This window comes from Physcomitrium patens, chromosome 24 (assembly GCF_059467195.1).
Source record: "Physcomitrium patens ecotype Gransden chromosome 24, ASM5946719v1, whole genome shotgun sequence".
Taxonomy (NCBI): domain Eukaryota; kingdom Viridiplantae; phylum Streptophyta; class Bryopsida; order Funariales; family Funariaceae; genus Physcomitrium; species Physcomitrium patens.
Window position 1 is genome coordinate 11,695,046 of NC_143433.1, and position 20,991 is coordinate 11,716,036.

Consider the following 20,991-nt stretch of genomic DNA (forward strand, 5'->3'; position numbering starts at 1 on the left):
TTGCCTATGGTTGCTTACCTCCTCAAATGTGGTTCTTGATTGTTAATGGTTTTGATTGTGTAATGGGCTTGGATGTATAGGATTTGAGTGTAGATTGTGAGTATGAAGTGTGTGATATGAAGATTGTCTGTTGTTGAAAGCAAATGAGTAGTGTAGAGCCTCAGATTGGAATTGTTTGATTGCATTTGATGGTTTTAATTGCATTTGATGGATTATGAACATATGATTGTGTGCATAGGCAGAAATCATACTCGCCCAATGTATAGTTCTAGAAGAAATATAGAAAGTTCTAGAACAAATGTAGAAAATTCTAGAACAAATGCGAGTAATTGATGAGCATATGATTGTGTGTATAGGTATAGAAATATGAGTTATGATATGGATTTTTTTGAGGATGTTGAAGTTCTAATTCTACATTCTAATTTTAATTCAAAGAAGTTGGAGCTTTCTTTGTGGATCTCTACACATTACTGCAAAGTAGTTTTCTATACAAATTGGGCCTGTCATGGTTGTAGGATTGTCTTTTAATTTGTAGAACAATGCGTTTACTTCAAATCAAATTTCTATAAATTCAACATAAATTATGTTCCCTATCTTAAATTATTCTCCTTCATTTTGTACTAACTTCTTGTATCTATTTTGGAATTGACTTCTTCATCTTTGTTTTTGTTTGTTTGTTTGTTTGTTTTTGTTGTTGTTTTTTTTATTTTTGTTTTGTTTTATTTTGTTTATTTTTTTTTTGATTGTACAACAAGATAGAGCCTTTGGCTGTTGTAGAATACAAATTTCACATGTAATACTCAAAATTCTAGGCAATTGTGAATTCTAGTATTGTATTCGTGGTTGCAATATTAATGTCAAAAATTGTTGTAACAACTAGCTAGCTATTTAAAAAGAATTATTCCAAGTCAAATCTAAGTGTTCATGAATTTTGCATATAATTTTCTTGTAAGTGAAGTAAAAAATTACTAAAAATTAATAGAAGTAATGTTTCCATAATAACAACATAAATCAATCTTTAGAAGCTACAATTTGAATCTTTCAATAATTCTTTACACGAATGATGCCTATTTAGAAACCATTTAATTCAAAAATGCAATGTGGGTATATTTGAATTGATGCGCTTGCTGTTGAGGTGTACTATTGCTCACCACTTCTAACTCATGACTACGATGCAACTTGAATTGCATCAAACTGGATCATTAGGTCTTCTATAATTCTTTCTTCTACTCTATTTTTGAGATGCAAAGTGATTAGTTTGAATGTGATATGATGAGGATCTATTTGTCCTAGTGAAACAAGATTGGTCTATCTTGAGTATTTAAGACCCTTCTAATCTATAGCAACATAAAAGTTCATCACAAGGTAGGACAAACTGGACTAGAAAAAAACTAAATAAAACTAAATAGAATGGAACACAGAAGACAAAACTGAGTAATCGGAATTAAGACAGAACAAAACAAAATAAAAAGATACAAAATCCAATTATATTAAGAGAAAGGGTTTGAAGCCATATCTGACGAGATACCCAAAAGGCCTTGGCCAGTCCTATTTATACCTTGTTCTACTACTCTGGACTTTTTAGAATGTTCCTAGGTAGTAGATCCCACTTAGATAACCGCTTGCAATTCCTTCTAAAAGGTTTTATGGTGGACCTTGCCTAGATAACCGCCTTAAGTCTTTTTTAGAAGGTTCTATGGTGGGCCTTACTTAAATAACCGCCTTAAATCTTTTTTAGAAGGTTCTATGGTAGGCCTTACTTAAATAACCACCTTAAATTCTTTTTAGAATGTTCTATGGTGGATCCTGCCTGGTCTACTAACCTAATTCCAGTTCTAGAAACTTTCATAGTACTAACTATCTATTCCTATACAAATTTCTTGTCTATGTCTTGTTATTCTCAATCTCTATGATATTTATATTCCAAAGTCTCATCTTTGGCTTACTGAACAACCTAATCAAACTTAATATCTTTTTTTGTAGATAACTTGAAGTTTGAACCTATTATTGAAACATATTGACATGAAGACAAATTGGATAGAATTTATCTTACAAACACTATTCACTTATGTGATAAGAATCAATCTTCAATTGTCGCAGCTTGAATCCTTCAATAATTCTTCATATGAATGATGCCTATTTGAAAGCTGTTTAATCCAAAAATGCCATGTGGATCATTTGGAGGCATTGATATTTATTATTCTACTTGAATTCATTTTATTATAAAAAAAATTATTTAATTTTATTATGGTTTATATTGAGTTTTATTATGAATTAGATATTTTGAGTCATCTTACTCTAGAGCAAGCAAATGAATTCATTTGCAATATTTTTATAACAATCAAAGTTCATATATTCCAATCACGTCAAATTTACTTTTATGCATGACAAAATTATACTTTATAAGTGACAATTTTTTGGTAATGGAAAGATTAATTAAATTACAAAGCCAATTGGGAAGAAAATTTGAGCAATTATTATTTTTTTATTACTTTGGAGTGTAGGTATGAAGACTAAAAAAAGAAAATCATAACTTTTTGCAAGCCTTTTGTAAAGAAATCATAAATAGAAGAATTTTGTGCTTGATTTTTTTGATTCTACATTGCATGTATTTCACATCTTTTGACTGTCATTTTTCTCTCCTCTATAATAGAAGCTAGAATATCATTGTTAAATTCAAATTTATAAAGAGATTTTATGAGAAATAAAGTCATTTTATCATTTTATAGTATTATGTTAATAGTTTTTATAGTTTTCTTATTATATTTATTATATTATATTTCATATTATATCTTCATTGTAAATAAAATTCTTAAGCAACAAAATTTTATTGGAATTTTAGGAGTATTGTCAACTACAACAAGAATTGTTGTATAAAAATTAAATTATAGGAATTTTATTTCTTCTTCTTATATGAGATTTTCTATATTTAACTTTATATGTATAAATATATACATATATCTATTTGTGTATATAAATAAAAAATAAATAATGATATATTATTTAATAAATAAAGAATTATATATTTATTATTATATTTATTTATTTTGATTTATAAAATATAATATTTTAAAAAAATAGAGCTTTTTGTTGTAATAAGTTGTTATAAAAATATATATAATTTTAATAATAAGAGATGCATAGATGTAGAATATTTTTTTGTTAAAGCATTGTAGCATTATAATTTGACTAATTAAGCTATATACGTTCATTTTTATTTTATAAGAACTATGTAATTTTACTTGAATAAAAATATTTTATTAGAATTTTATAGAGGGAAAATTTAGACACATATAAGCTTATTCCAATTATCTGGTGGAACCTATATTGTTATGAAAAATCCAAATTTAATAATGAATTAAAAAGCAATTGTTGAATGACAATGTAGGGAATGTGAGAGAGTACAAAGAAAAGCTAAAATAGTTGTAAGTATTGAAGCCATGTATAATCTAGGGAGGGTGAATTTTTTGTGTCCTCGTTGTAATGCACTTTATTAATTTGATGAATATGTAGCCTAGTCATCAAGGAAGTTGTAATTATTTGGATAATTTTGTCATTAAAGAAAAGTTTTTCTACCATCTCTATCTTCTATGCCTTTATTTTAGAGATACTTATTTGAAAATAAAGATACAAGAACAAAGGAGTTTTAAGAAAAAAATCCATCAATAAAATGCTGCTGATGCATTTACGTCTTTAGGTACAAATACTGATCAATCTATGCTTCAAGAAAATATTCCAAATAATTTTAGAATAAATAGAGAGTTGCGCCATTTAATGGAAGAATTGTTATTAGAATAAGGTAATGACCCAACTTATACACAACTTTATATCCATGATTGTCAAGGATACAAAATGGAAGAAGATATATAAACTCATGAAATCTGTGTCAAAAGAAAAGCGACAAAATGGAAGAAAGTATGTATATTCAATGAAGAACTGGAATGGTTATTGCCAAAGACTAGAAAACATAAGATTCTTGAAACTAGACTAAAAGTAAGAAAGAAATTGATAAGAGTGAGGAAGGCCTAACTCTTGCCTCTATATATACTACTTAATTAAGAACTATGTGGTGACATACTATAGGACCTCTAATACATGTCCAACTTGCAAGACATATGTCTAATTTGCAAGACAAGTCTCCTAGGTATGCGCCATATGTCCAACTTGTATTACAAGTGATCAATATGTTGACACATGGCTTCTTTGTTGGCCAAATCTTCAATCTATTAATCACCAATAGACATGCATAAAGACAAAGTAGCATCTATAAAGCTTCTAGGAAGCTTTCTATAAGATATTATAAAATTTATGTATTTTGATTTACTTCTACTTATTCTTATTATCTAGATAATTATCAAGATAAATATGTATGTTCATGATATTATCTCGCCTTCTAAGAATGAATTCCATGAAGAGCAGTGATTACATGTTGATGAAGTCCAAGATGTGTCAAATTGTATTTGCTACATATTTTGTTCTTTGTTCCCTTTGAAAGTAGTTGATAGGTTCCTTCAACCATTGATAATGTTCTATACCAAGGCAAAAAAACCACCCTGATATTTGATCATTATTGAGGCCTTCATAACTTCCTTCAAACAAAACATTAATAATACCATCAAGAGTGGTTCCTACCTCCAAAAGTATCACTAAATACAGGGAATCCTTTCTAAGGTCATGGTACAAAACACGTTATATCTCGTCATCTATTTGAGGAAGAACATGTCATTCTTGATGATCATCATCTTGATTTTGCCATCTCAAAAGTTGTGATAGTCACAATGTCTTCTCTAATAGCTCAACAAATGATAGCTCTTGAATTGAATCTACTAGTTGTTGGATCTTTATCTCCTAAGCATTAAAAAATCCAAAGAAAAAATGATACAAGATAGAATGAAATCTCCATTAGACTTGTATTGCTATATAATAAAGAATTTTTTGACTCTTCATCTTGATTTTGATAGATATTATTAATGAAAAGCTTTAACTTTGGCTGATGCATTTACTAGATTCCTAAATGGCTCCCATATGCATTCATTAATGTCATATCTATGCCAATGTACAAGATATTCTAACCTATTTTGGCGTCGCCTTAAATCTAAGACTTCTTCTATCTTAAATTCTTCATTATTGTCTACTTCTAAAAGAGGTCATGGCATTTGTCTCCTTCATTATATATCCATTGTCTTGTATGGCTTAAGTAAAAACACATAGAACATATGATGGATTTTCATAAACTTTGGTAGGTATAACTGATAAGAAACTAGCTTGATCTATTCACAAATAGAAAATGGTCCAAGTGTATGATAATTTTAGCTTATCAAAAGAATGAATAATTTTAATATTATGATGAAGTAACTATAACTTTTCCTCTACATGGAATTGAGGTTGTTCCTTGTGATAGATATTTGCGTTGGCTTTTTGTCATTCTTCAATTTCTTTTAATTGTACCTTCATTGTTACATGTAGATCTAGCAATCGATTTGCCACATCTTCCACCATAGGATTATTAACTTTTAAAAAGTCAAAAGTATCAAATCGTAGATAATAATCATAATTGGCAAAGAAAGGTGTTTTTTGAGTAGAAAAATATATCAAATCATTATAAGCAAACTCTGCCAATAGCAAAAGAGTTGTCCAATCATCTTGTTGATATTTGATGGTATATCTCAAATACTACTCTAAAACTTGATTTATCCATTTTTTTTGTTTATCAGTTTGAGGATAGAAAGACGAAGATAGTTTTATATCCACCTTCAATATCTTGAAAAGAATTATCTAAAATTTCAATAAAAATTGTATTCCTCTGCTCGATATAATATCCCTTGATAATCCATAATAGCAATAGATTTTGTCAAAGAAGAGTTTAGCTTTTCTTTCACCTATGATAGATTTTGTACATAGTACAAAATGTGCCATCTTGGTGAAATGATCTACAATTATAATTATGGAATCATATGAACTTGAAATTGAAAGATCCATGATAAAATCCATAGAGATAGAAGACCATAGTTGTTCTAGTATAGATAATGGTTGGAGGAGTCCATAAGGTGGATGACAAAGAGTTTTTGATCTTGAACAATTATCACATGTCTATACAAATTTTTTAACAGCCTTCCATATTTGAAGCCACCAATGAACATCTAGAAAGCGCATCAAACAATCCATATTGTTTTTCTTTTTGATAAGTAATATTAAACTCAAATCTTGATAAAGACATGCTTCAACGAGCCTGGCAACAATTCAAAATATGTGTTGACATAAAATACTCAAGGTTCTTATGAGGTCCATATATATGGTAACTGGACTTGAAGTGCCTTCTAAATAATGATGTCATTCTTCAAAAGAATCCACGATTATAAAAAGTTCCTTGTCGTGGATCTTATAATTAATCTCGATTGCTAAAAAGTTTCTTATATGAAAAGCTACTGGATGAAATTTGTCATCTATTCTTATTTGTAACAAGACTATGCCCAAGACAAAGTCAGATGCATCTATCTCCATAAAAAATACTTTAGAAAAATCGGCCTATTGTAAGATTGATCCAAAAATAAAAGTTTTTTTTAAAGATTCAAATGATACTTTTGCTTCTTTATTCCACTCAAACTTATTTTTATAAGTTAAGCATATAAGTGGTGCTACAACTTGAAAAAAGTTATTGATAAAGATTCAATAGTAATTGGCAAATTCTAAAAAATATTATATATCTTTTACTATTTTTAGAATCTTTCAATCTATAATTATATGAATTTTTTTAGGATCTATGATTAGACCATTGTTTGAAATGGAGTATTCTAAGAAGTCAACTTGAATAGTGTAGAATAGATACTTTTCTATAGTATATAATTTTGTATCTCTAAGTTTTTATAACACATGACAAATATAAACTTTACATTCTTCTAAATTCTTAGAATAGATCAAAATATCATCTAAGTAACATACAACAAAATCATCTAGAAACTTACAAAAAACATAATTCATAAGATGTTGAAAATGAGCTAGTACATTTAGGAGTCCAAAAAGCATGACATTATATTCAAAGTATCCATACCTTGTTTAAAATGTAGTCTTCTATTCATCTCCTTCTTTAATACGGATTAGATTATATGCTCCTTATAGATCTATTTTTGTATAGATCTTAGCTTGATTTAATTCATCAAAAAGTCCAAATATCAAAGGCAGTAGATATCTATTTTTGATGGTAATCTTGTTGAGTCCTCAATAATTTATACCTATTTACAATGATCCATCTTTTTTCTTCACAAATGGGATAGGAGCTCTTACATGAGATTTTGAATGGCATATGAAATTCTTGGCCAAGTTCTTATGGATGTACTTCTTGAGTTTAGCCAACTTATTTTGTGATAAATTATAAATTGGACCAAATGGTAGCTGAGTTCTTTCTTTAAGATCAATTGAACAATCATATGGATGATGCTCTTATAGAATATCTATATTTTTTTTCTCAAAAACATCTTTAAAATCTCAATATTGACTTGGAATTTTTCTTGAAATCTTTCTATCATTTAAAATAGCTATGGCATAAATAATAAAAGATGATCCTACTTTTGTAGCATACAAAAAAACTTTTGTACCTACAAGTACAGGTTTGGCTATACTAGACTCATGGTTTTTTATTAAATTAGAAAAATTCTTAATGATATTTGAAGAAAAGTCTAATTTATGAGAAATCCAATCTATTACAGCATAATATTTTTCTAGCCATGTTAAACCTAAAATGATTGGATTAAAAAGAGATCTAATTATATTAAAAATTATGCAACTATTATGATCTTTTCTTACTACATCTATAGGAAGTGTTTCATGAGTAATATTTTCAAAAGATAACGGATGACCATTTATGACTTCTATGTATACAAATTTAGTTTTTTATACTAATTTTATATTATGACTTTTAACAAATTCTTCATCTAAAAAATAAGTTGAGGCTCCTGAATCTATTAAGGCAAAGTCTTTGTGATTATTAGATCCTAAATGCATATCTATTGTAAAACAAGGAAAGGATTTTGAGAAGAAAATAGGACCTTCATTAGGAATTGTACAAGATTCCAATCGTACGGTCCCTATTGTAGTTAGACAAATTTATTTTTTGACATGTTTTCATCTCTAATATCAGTACTCTTCATTTTATTATTACATCATTTCTTTGGACAATATAGAGCAATGTGCTTAGCTTTTCCACAATATAAACATAGTCCTTGTTGACGACAATAAGTCTTTTCTTGTTTGGTAAGAGGTTAAAAACGTACTATATCAATTTACATGTCTTCTACTTCCAAATGTTTAGATTGAAAAGTCATTGGTGTTGTCATTGAATTGTAATAATATTGAGGTTTCCTTGTACGATTCTCAAATCAAAACTCAAAAAGTCGATTATCACATTTGATATCAAAGTCAATTGTTTGATTCAATGTTTGAGAATCAAGTAAATTAAGCACGAATTTCTTTATTTTATATTGTAATTCGTAGAAAAATTAGTTGATGAGTGTTATATCATCCCACTTGATATCTATTGCTAATTATCAAAATTATAAAGCATATAATATCACTAAATAATTGTCTTAATTCAAGATACAAATCTTATTGGTTGCAACATGGATTGCATCATGTTCTCCATACATAGATTGAAACTCCACTAAGAATGCTTCTAAATTATCCAATATGGAATCATGTCATTCAAGAAATGATAAAAACTATGATAAAAGAGAATCTGAAAGTACTGTTCTAATAAACCTAACTTATGATCTTTGAGTTGGATATCTTTGAGGTTGTACTTCAATCACCAATTGTACCTGATTGATGAATCTTTGAAACTTAAATCTTGTGCCATCAAACTTCTCAACCAATGTAATTTTTGGTTTCTTAAAATTTGAACGATATTCTATTATAGGAGCAATAGTATGGCTTGGTATAGATGTTGAAGCAACTCCAATCATCTCTATATCTTCATTGCATGATAATTTTATTGCTCCTTGTGGTGGTAGGTAGAATTGATGCATTACAAGCATCAACTCTCTCATTTGCTCCTGCATTTGAGCCATTGCATTCTTCATTTCAGCAAGCTCTCCCATACTAGCAAAAAAAGAAAAAAAAAAAAGGTGTTTGTTCTCTGAGAATACAATATTCAAAAATCAAGAAAAAAAAATTCTAGAAACAATATTGGTTTAGAAGAGAGTAATCTACAACTTTTAATACTCTAATGTCTTATCAAGAGAAAGAGCTAATTTACTTTTAATTGAGAAAAGACAAAGCTCATATATTGTATGTATATTCTTGTCAAATCTATCAACAACACAAAATGGAAGAAGATACATAAATTCATGGAATCTATGTCAAAAGAAAAGTGACAAAATAGAAGAAATTATATATATTGAAGGAAAAATTGGAATGGCTATTGTCAAAGACTAGTGTGAGTCATCAAATTGACTCATTAGTTGTTTTAGGATAAAAGAATGTATGTAGAGTGCCAAAATTACAATTAATAGGTAAAGATATGCTTAGAAGATGTTAAAAAAAAAAGAATAGTATTAGTGAAAAAGAAATAGAATCTTAGTAAGTCTTGGAGACAATTATTTTAGTTGGTTTAGTATTTTTACTTATTATTGAGGAGTAAGGAGTAGTTACTAAAATCAATATTTATATTGATCTTATATCTATATATATATTAATTATATAAAAACTATAAATATTAGTTAGTAGTTAAAAGAAACATGAGAAAGAACTTCATGTCTTTTTAGTTATTTATATAAAAAGTAGAATTTATAATAGATTAAAATTTATTCTATTACTATAAAAATAAATAATATAGGAAATTATATCCTTAAATTGCTATTAGCATTATAGAAACATTATAGGAATTTTTAGAAATTATTTAGAATTTTTAGTAGATTCAAATTGATTTTTATCACTATAAAAAATCATCAATATAGGAAATTATATCTTTAAATGGATATTAGAATTATAAAAATATTATAGGAAATTTTAGAATTTATTTAGAATTTATTTAGAATTTTCTATGAATTTTTAGGATAATTTTCAAGACCTTGGTAAAATTGAGTTTTACCACTTGGGGAGCCATTATGAAGAAATGGAGCAAGGTTTGAAGGCCACATAATGTTTTTGGGCTAATTGGATATTTTTGAATACCATGGTGAAGTTAAAAATGCAAAAATATTAATTCTACTAGTAGAAAATAGGAACACCAGCAATTAGTATAATCTTTGTAAGAAGGGAGGTGCACAAGTCCCATATGGGTCGTAGCACCTTGGATGTAGGTAGGAAGATAAGACTAAGGCCTAAAGGCCTCTTTAGGCAACTGATACATACTACATGTGAGCCTTGGTGAGGCTCGAACCCTTGATCTATAAGCAAGTTATCCTTGAGGTAAAATATTTTTACTTCACTTTTTAATTATTTATTTTTTATTTTTTAAAACTTCATAACTTATTCAAAGTAATTTGGATTTATATGTTTCTTACGTCATTAGAAAGATAATAAAATTATCTATATAAAAATTTACTTTTTACTTTTTACTTTGACTTTTATTGGGTGAAAATATAGTGAACAAACTATAACTTAGTTTTTGATTGTGTACTTGCTTCATGTCATTCATTTCAATTTTTTTGTGGTTATTCATCTTTTGTTCTTATTAATTGATTACTTTCCTTCATACCACCAATTACAAGCAACTTTTAATTGAAACCATCTTGTAATTGGGATTGAAGAGTAAAATTTATACTTACAACTAGAGAACATAAGACTCTAGAAACTAGACTAAAAATAAGAAAGGAATTTATAAGAGTGAGGAAGGCCTCATTCTTAACACTATATATACTACTTAACTAAGAACTATGTGGCAACATGCTATAGGACCTCTAATATGCGTCCAACTTATAGGACACATGTTTAATTTGCAAGGCAAGTTTCTTTGTTGTGCACCATATGTCCAACTTGTACTATAAGTGGTCAACATGTCAACATGTGGCCTTCTTGTTGGCCAAGTTTTCAACCTATCAATCACCTATAGACATGTATAAAGGCAAAATAGCATCTATAAAGTTTCTAGGAAGTTTTTCACAAGATATTATCATATTTATCTACTTTGATTTACTTCTACCTATTCTTATTATTTAAATAATTATTAGGATAAATATGTATATTATGGAGAATGATGCATTATTTACACAAGATAGGAAAATGAGATATAATTGTAATTTTTGAACCAAATTATGTGAAAATTAAAGAAATTATGAGGGAGAATAATCCATTTGTTAAATTATATAAATAAGTATATGAAATGCTATCTTAAGTGTAGAATGAAGGAATATTGGAAGTATATTTTGTTATTTTTTTGTACTTCATGAATAAAAGCAATAGATGCTAATATAATATTTTCACCAGTTTATCCTCTACAATCTTCTTATTTAGTATTACAATAAGATTTTAATTATAATAGAATCCTAAAAAAATCCAATTAAACCTTAATAATATTAATCAAACTTTAATCAAATTAAAAAAAAACTTTAAAGAAATTACAAAAGAAGCATAAAAAAATCCTAAAAAAATTCAAAGAAAGTATTAAAATAAAATCTAAAATATATTTTAAATAAATTCCAACTAAATCTTAATTTTATTCTAATAAAAATCCTAATATTTTTTACTTAAATTCTAAGTCAAATCCTAATTAAATCCAAAAAAAATCCTAAATCCTAATCAATTCGTAAATCTTCAACCAAATCCTAATCAAATTAACTTAATCCTGGGATAGTTTAGAACATCAATATCTATTAATTATACATTTGATCTTGCTTAAGATTTTATACACCTTTCAAAAACTAAGTTGGCAATAAGCACACAAAATTTGAAGAAGATCAAATCTACAAAATAGAAGCTCAAACCTAAATTTCACTTGGATATTAGCTGGCCTTGTATTTAAATCTAAATGTTGAACTTCTATTGGCAATAATTTCTTCTTGAATTATTGAATTATCTCCAAAATTTACTTAAGTTGTGAAAAATCAAATCTAGTACTGATACAAAAAAAATTCACTTCAATTAAATCAATAGATTTCTAATAATCTTAAAAATATTCATTGATCCTCAAATTCTAATTTTTGAGACCTCAATCTGCAAAAACCTTTACACAATTCAATCTAATTATTCAATTGATTCTAAAAATTTTACATATATTAATAATTAAAATACTATTATTTTGTCTAAAATTAACTTATATATATACCACAAAATTCAAAAGATCTTCAATTTTATATATATAACTTTATTTTTTAAAACCTAATCCAACTAAGAACATCACTAATTTTAAAAATTTCCAAAAAAAACCAAATATTAATTTAATTGACATAAAATCAATGCTAAAAAATTTCTTAGGAATTTTGCTCTCAAATCTTACTCTCCAATCTACCCAAGAATCCTAGAGCTGCCATAAGTATGTAGTTTTGTACCTTATGATCTGATTTCAGTCCAAGTTGACAACCAATTCTCTTTGGATATCAATATATGATAATTTGAGGTAATTTTTACTTGAATCTATTGATGATTTCTTTTTCAAACATATCTATATCAATTACTTATATTATTTACTTTGATTTGAGGCATCTATGTTCCTACAAAGCAAATAAAAGCCCTTTCTTTAAAAGGTAGTATTAAGACTAAATTTTTTATTACCTTCCTATCATTTATCCTCATTTTCTATCACATCTTTTTACTAGGCTCTTCTATAATAACATTTATATTTTTATTTTTTACCATACAGTCATGTTATTATATGACATCTACTCCCTTTGAACCTATACATGCTTTGATATGCATCAAATAATCCAAATCTTATTTGATTCATATTATATTTTCCATACCTCCATCCAAATCTTTTTCATCATTTTTGCTATCCAAGTCAAATTAATCCTTTTGACTTGGAAGATTTATGTTGTCAATAATATCTTCTATATTTATTTCCATTTGTCTTTATTTGAATATCTTCATTCGCCTTCTTATAATTGGTAGTTTTAATCTTGTTCCATCCAATTCTTGTAATAAATAAGTTACATTATCATGCATAGTTGTTATTACATTTGGTCCAAACCATCATTTAAAAAACTTTTTTAAAGAATTATGTTGATTTTCTAAGCTATTATCATAGATCAATATCTAATTACCTTCTTCAATTTCTTTAGATCTCAATCAATATTGCTTATCGAATCAAAAATTATTTAGTAATCATGCCCTTTTTAATCTTTCTAATACTATTTACAAATCTTTTATTCTTCACTCCAATTATCAAATTCTAATAGCTAAAAGTTCTTTTTTTGTCGATTCATCTTTTTATGGCACCACACTCTAAATAGGTACCTTTTCTTTAATTGGCATAATAGATTTTTGACTTGTCATAAGCTCAATAGGCATATATTCCATTATTGACCTATGAGTCATTGTATTAGTCCACAATACAAATGATAAAAGTTATGGCCATTCTCTAACCTTCTCATTATAAGCTTTAATTAATGCTTTTACAATTGATAGATGACCACATTTATTTTTTATATTTCCTTCATTATTATAAGCAGTAATCAATAATAACTTAATTCCACATCTTTTAATGAATTCATGAGCTTTTTGTACATTTAATTTTCATCCATAGTAGCAAATAACATCTTCAAGAAAAAATCTACAAATCCTATTTGTAAACTTTTTTCTTAATGGTCTACCTTCTACTTGGTTTGAAAATTTTTCACAAGCCAAGATCAAATATCTCATTTATCATAATCCTATTGGCATACTAATCAAATCAATAATCCATTTAAAATGAATAATCAAAGGATATGTAGCATAAAGACTATCTCAGTGTCATATATTAAAATACATTTGACAAGTTTCATATAATTCTACAAATAAAAGTATATCTTGATATATATTTTTCCAGGAATATCTTTCTTTAAGTTTAGCAAAATTAGTTCAAATTCTCCTATGTCTTACCCATAAAGTATCATAAAATCCTTTTGATATTTTTGGTTACTCTTTTTTGTTGCCTATCACTCATTAAGGCATTCCAATCCCTTTTTTTGGTCTCTTCTATAAAAATCCTTCTTGAAGCAAAAATCCATATGTTTTTATTTTTATTTGTTTAAATTTTTTATTATTTTTTTTATTTAGTCAAGATATTCAAATAAATACCAATATTCAATAATTCTTCTTCATAAAGCTCTTCAAAAAATAACATGTCTTCTTTATTAAGATTTAATATTGAATAGAATTTTGATCCAATATCATCAATGTCTTCAACCATCTCGTCTTTTCTTTCATATCTTACTCAAGACAACATGTCTACTACCAAATTTTTTTTTTTCTAAAAACATGCTTAAATTTTGGATTTAAGTATTTGATATAAGAAATCCATCTTAACATTGTAATATCTGGTATTGAATAATTAATAATCATTCCAAGTAATGGCAAGCAATCTATTTTAACTACTACAATTGCTCCAATAAAATAATCTTTTTTAGCTTTCATACTTGAAACAACTCTCTATAGTTTTCTTTTGACTTAAAAATATGCATGCTGATAAATTATTAAAATTTTAGCTCCAAATCAAATTGCAAACATATTTGGACTTAAATCATTTTAATCCACAACCCATCTAATAGCAATAGGATTAGTATCTACACTAAGTATTACTTATCTATTACATTCATAATTAATTCTTTTTAAAATTAGAGGTATCAATAATAACATCTTTAGCTTTTGCATTACTTTGGTATGCTTTTTTTTCCATTTAAATTAACAATCCTTGCATAATAATTCATATAATGGATCTACTATATGAGCATAATGAAGAATCCATGTATGATAAAATAAATAAGTTTCTAAAAATATACATACTTTTGTTATCAAATTATATGTATCTTTTATCCTTTAAATCACATCAATTTTACTTGGATCTAGTTTCCTCCTATAAAATCTGTACAAATGTCCAACAATAACAACTTTTTGTACTCCAAATGTAGATTTTGCTCTCAAAACTGAAAAATGAACTTTTTAAAAATAAATTAAAATCTTTTCACAATCTTATACATAATCAATGATATACTTGTGATACCCCCTCTCATCCAAAGTCTCATCTTTTTTTCCTTCTTTACATCCTTTGATAAGAATATTAACTAAAAAATATATAGTTTATTCAAGAATGAAGTCTCTCAATACCTTATTCATTCCATTCATTATATGTGCAAGTAAATAGTAGCACCTTATAGAAGAATATATATTTTAAGTAATTATAGTAGGTTTTTATTATTATTAAATTTCTACTTCTATAAGCAAGTTGAAATTATTTATAGTCCAAATATAAATCATTCATTAAATAAATTACTCTCTCTACAAATACTTTTACAAAGTTATCTATTGAAAGTCTTATACCTATATTTTTAATAGTTACTATATTTATTAGTTGTATATCTTAGATAAAATACAATGATTTATTTTATTTAGATACTATAAACCAACGAGTAGAATATAGAGCAAAAAAAGACTCTAAAATCTTCATTTGCATCTTTTCTTTCAATAACTCCATCAATTAAGGTAAATATATCTTTAGCACAGGAATTAGTTTTAAGTTCCAAGGCACATATAGTATTATGAAGATAATCATAGGAGTAACAATATTAAGATCTATACAACTTATTTCATAAGATCCAAAATCAAATGATTTACCTTATTTTATAAATATTTCTTTAAAATATTTAATTTTTTTTATTAATAAAGAACCATCACATCCAATCTTTAATTCTTCAAAAGTTTCTTTTGTAAATTGATATCCAATATTCATTGGATTTCTTAAACTTCCTTCCTTTGATGTTTCTTTTATTTGTTTTATAGAATAGAAAGCAATTTTAGTATTATAATATGGTTAATAAGAATAAGAACATTCCACAAATAAAAAATACTAATTGAAAGGGAGACAAGAAAGAGAGCAAGCAAGAAATTTGTTACGAGACAAGCAAGAATGTAATCTAAAGAAGAAGCATTGATAGAGTTGGATTAAACCATAGTTGCATGCCTATGAATATATCCAAGCATATCCAGAACCTAACAAATCTTTAATATTTCAAACATATAAATCATTAAGAAAATTATCAAGAGCACTCAAGGAAAATTCTATCAACAATCCAACATATCTCTTGAGTCCATTAACTAAAAGTGAAGGAAACACAGAAGAATTGGGTATTCCATTGAGTAATCCATTGAATACTTTTCTAATAGTAGATATAATCAATTCTAGTAAGACTTGTTCCTTAAAATGGCATAAATTGCTTGTCAATAAGGACCAATTTAGAGTATTTCAAAATCCATCATTTTCACCTCTAATTCAACTAATAAAATTATTTATAAATAATAGTAAAAAATTGAGAAGGCTTAAAAATCTAGAAAAGATGATTGGAGAAGACAGTATTTATTTTAATAAAGAATTAAGTAAAACATTGTCATCTTCAATAGCAGTGAGGATTCTAGCAGTTTCAATTGTGGTCTAAATGGGTGTGGTGGATGATTGCACAACTAGCATAGCTTTATTACCTACTTTTAGAAGTTTGTTAGGTGCAGATCCAAATCAATATTTGTCTCAATTCCTGATTGTATGTATAGCCAATTATGGTAGAACTAAAGATATTTGGTTGAGATGGCTGTTAGTGACCTTGAAAGACACAACATTTAAATGGTATAATTATCAACCTATAGGCTAGTTTCTTAATGTGAGGCATTAAAAAATACATTTTTAATCCATTTTTGATCAATTGGATTTGAAGAATGTCTTAAGGAAAGGTTAATGAATAATAGAATAGTACCAAGATAAGCGGTCTAGTCATATTATGACCGAGTAGCAGATATCCTTTGTAAATGACTAAATAACCAAATACTAGATTCATTTGTTTTGTCTATATTGGTTAACGAACTATATCCATTAAAATTGAAGATGTTTGTGAAAGAGGTCCAACCAGCCATTATTACTTCTTCACTTGATTGAGGTAAGATATAGAAAGAATGTCATTATGATTAATTCCTCACCACAAAGATATATATCAATGACGTTACGTCTCTTCTAAGAATGAGTTTTACGAGAAGCAAACTTCATATGTTGAAAAAATTTAAGATCCAAAAAATTATATTTGTCACATACTCTGATCTTTATTCTCTACAAAAATGGTTGATAGGTCTTTTCAGCTATTGATAGTGTCTCATATCAAGGCAAAAAGACCATCTTGTTATTTTGTTATTATTGAAGCCTTTGTAACTTCTTTCAAATAAAACATTTAGAATATTGTCATGAATTGTTCTTAGTTCTAATAAAATCATCAAACATTGGGAGTCTCTTTCAAGGTCGTGATATCAAATATGTTATATCTTGCCATCTATTCAAAGAAAGATATGTCGTTCTTCAAGATCTTCATCTTGATTTTGTTGTCTGAAAAGTTGTGACAATTGCAATGTCTCATCTTATAAGTCCACAAATAAAAGCTCTTGAATTAAATTTGCTAGTTATTGGTTCTTCATCTCCTTAGTATCATAAATACATAAAATCTACAAAAAAAAATAGAAAGTAGAGTATTATCTTTTTTTGATTTTGTTTCTTTTATAGCAAAGATTTTCTATTCTTCATCTTGATTTTGATGGATGTTATTGATGAAAAGATTTAACTCTCTTTACAAATTTTATAAGATTCTTTGTTGTTTCCTATGTACATTTATTAATATTATATCCATGCTAATAAATAAGATATTCTAACCTATTTTGGCGATGGTTGTTCTAAAAAATTATGACAAGTTTGAAGAACATGTAATCTTGCTCCACCTTTTAGAATGTATAATCACCTTTCAAAATAGTATAGGTTATTCTTGAACTTAAATTTGGAAGTATCATAAGACTTAGAAGAATTATTCTTGATATCATGGACAAAAGACACAAAGGGCATACTTGATTGAATTTACTTAGCAAACATTGAATTGACGATTAATGTTGATTTTGTTGCTCTAAGGTGAAAATATTTTGGCTTCAAGAAAACCATTATTTGTTGATCAAAAGATGCATCTCCATCTTTTGGTGCAAGATAAGAGCGTCAAAAATGGACATCAAATAAGCTTATTATTTTTTGGATCAATACATGATCTTGAAATCAAATCTTGCTAAGGACATGTTCCAAATACCTTGAAAATGTTTTAAAATATATACTAATATGAAATACTTAAGGTTCTTGTGATCTCCATATACGGTGATTGGACTCAAGGTACCTTCTAAATAATGACACCATTCTTGAAATGAATCCACAAATACAAAGAGTTTTTTTGTTGTGGATCTCATAATTAATCTTGATTGTTGAAATGTTTTTGGAATAGAAAGCTATTAAATGGATTTTTTCATCTACTCCTATTTTTAATAATACTCTACTCAAGGCAAAGTCTGATATATGTATTTCCATAAAAAATGCATAAGAAAAATCGACACAATATAAGATTGATGCAAAAGTAAATTCTTTTTTTAAAGTATCAAACAATGCTTTGGCTTTTTTACTCCACTTAAGTTTGTCTTTATAAGTCAAATGCATAAGTTGAGTTACAACTTGACAAAAATTCTAGATGAAAATTTAATAGTAATTGGCAAAGTCTAAAAAGCATTGTACATTTTTTTTATTGTTCTTAGATTCTTTCAATCTATGATAATTATAGAATAGATATTAGTTTGTTTCTGTAAGATATTGATAAAATAGACTAATAGTCCATAGAAAAATCAATTCAAGAGGACGGTGTTGTATTACGTGCTATTTTGTTTAAGAACGCGCCAGGCGTCTGGCTGTAGGAGGTAGTATGGAGATTCGCTAATATTCAAGCAGTCTATCGGTTTTTGACTGTTGGAATATAAACGATTACAAGAATATACCGTAAATCAATACGGATGTCCTTCGACTGCTCTCTAAAATCCTTTTTGTCCCAGCCGGTAGGTCTCTAGACATTACAGAGAACCTCGAACAACCCAATCTGCTAATCTCTGATACCGCTTTATACTCACGACCTTGTATCCATTGACTGTCTTGTTAGATTAACCCAAAAATTTTCATTCACTCCGCATACTCAATCCTATAGACACCCTTTTAATTCTTCAATCATAGACGTAACTTTGATTTCACAAAACAATCAAGAATAATCACACCCACTTCATTAAAATCTCGATTCACCAATACAACACTGACTTTCAGCAAAGATTACCTTCGTCTTCCCAAAATCCTATGAAGAAAAAAAAACCCTAATTCTTTGTCTTTTTTTTCCTCCCCTGATGCATGAAGCTAGCTCTCCCCCTTTAAAATCTTGATTCTCCCGTCTTTCATTTCTTAACCTATCCTCCCCTTTAACCCTAATTCTCCCCTCTTTCAAACCCTAGCCTCTGAATTTCTTCAATCTTCCATCTTGGATCCGAAATTGGCTCCGCTGTCAGAGCTTTCTCTTCCATTTTTTACCTTTTAAAAGGTTCTCTTTTCGGAAACAACGTTCCCTGAAATGGCACAGAGAACAAGACAACCTAAAAGGGAATCGAAACCCCCATAATTGGGACCACATTGAGTCGTCCGACCAAATCAAGTCTCATATTGACTAAGAGGCTCGTAGTAAGACCTAGATGTTCCCATAATTGGGTCAAATTGGTCCTTCGCGTCAGGCTCGCTCAGTCATCAATTTAGTCCTTTTGATTTTGTTGACTCCCACTATTGGACTCAAATAGAGCATTTTATTACTGATAAGTATGCCCTGACCGACTGTGATGGAGTATCTAAACTGGCCCCTAAATATTGGCACTGGAATCGGTCGTTGCTCCTAATATTCAAGGTAACTGAACATTAATAAAAGTCCCCTTTCTTTATATTTTCATAGTATACCCGTGTTACAAAATGACATCTACTCCCTGTGAACCTGTGCATCTTCCGATATGCACCAATTTACCCAATTGCTGTTTGATTATAATATATTCTCTACGTCTTTGTCCAGTTCATCTTCGTCACCTTCATTATCCAAATCACTTTTATCTTCTTGCTACGGAATTTCTATACCTTCATTAAGGTCTTCCATATTCATCTCCGTGTGTCTTCGTTTAAATATTTTTACTCTCGTCCCTGCAATTGGTATTTTGAATTTTGTACCATCTAACTCCCGTAATGAGTAAGTCGCATTATCATGAACAGTTGTTACCACATATGGTGTCGTGTTGTGACACGACTATATGGTGAAAATATGACAAAAAAATGATATTTTAATTAATATTCTATTATCATGGTTCAACAAGCATACAATATATTTTACAAGGCTTTTATAAAAGCCTCTAATCCTATTTTCTTCACTTAATAGCTAGTAGATAAAAACTAGTTAGTAATTTTACCTTCTAGACTGTAGTAACTTTTTTATTGCCTTAGAAAGGCCATAAAATGGTAAAAAAAGGATAAAAAGGATAATTTATTAGCATGGTTGATACTAGGGTTAAGTTGAAGGTAGGATCGGGCTATAAAACCACTAGGATAGATTAGATTGATATCCGGGGGTCGGCCGGATATGAGACAGGGTCGAAATCCGACCTCCAGCCACTAAAACGGCCGCCTAGGATAAAATACGGGGGATTTTTTCAGATCGGGTTTTTGGATCGAAGAGCTAGCTTCAAGCTCTTTTCAAGGTCACTAGTCTGGTTTCATTAGGGTTTGTGAGGGGAGAGCAATCGCTGCTCAAATTCAGTGTTTATTTTGGTGTTTCGGATTTTATATAAAACATTGATGGTTTGCATTCTCAATCGATTTGTGCAAGTCGTGTAGCATCTATGGGTCAAAATTTGGTATTGTCTGGATAGTTGGGTGTGCAAAGTGTATACAAAAATTTGTGTTAATCTAACGATGCAATCAAGAGATATCTGGGTTTTAGTACAAAGGGTTGTCGGAAGTTG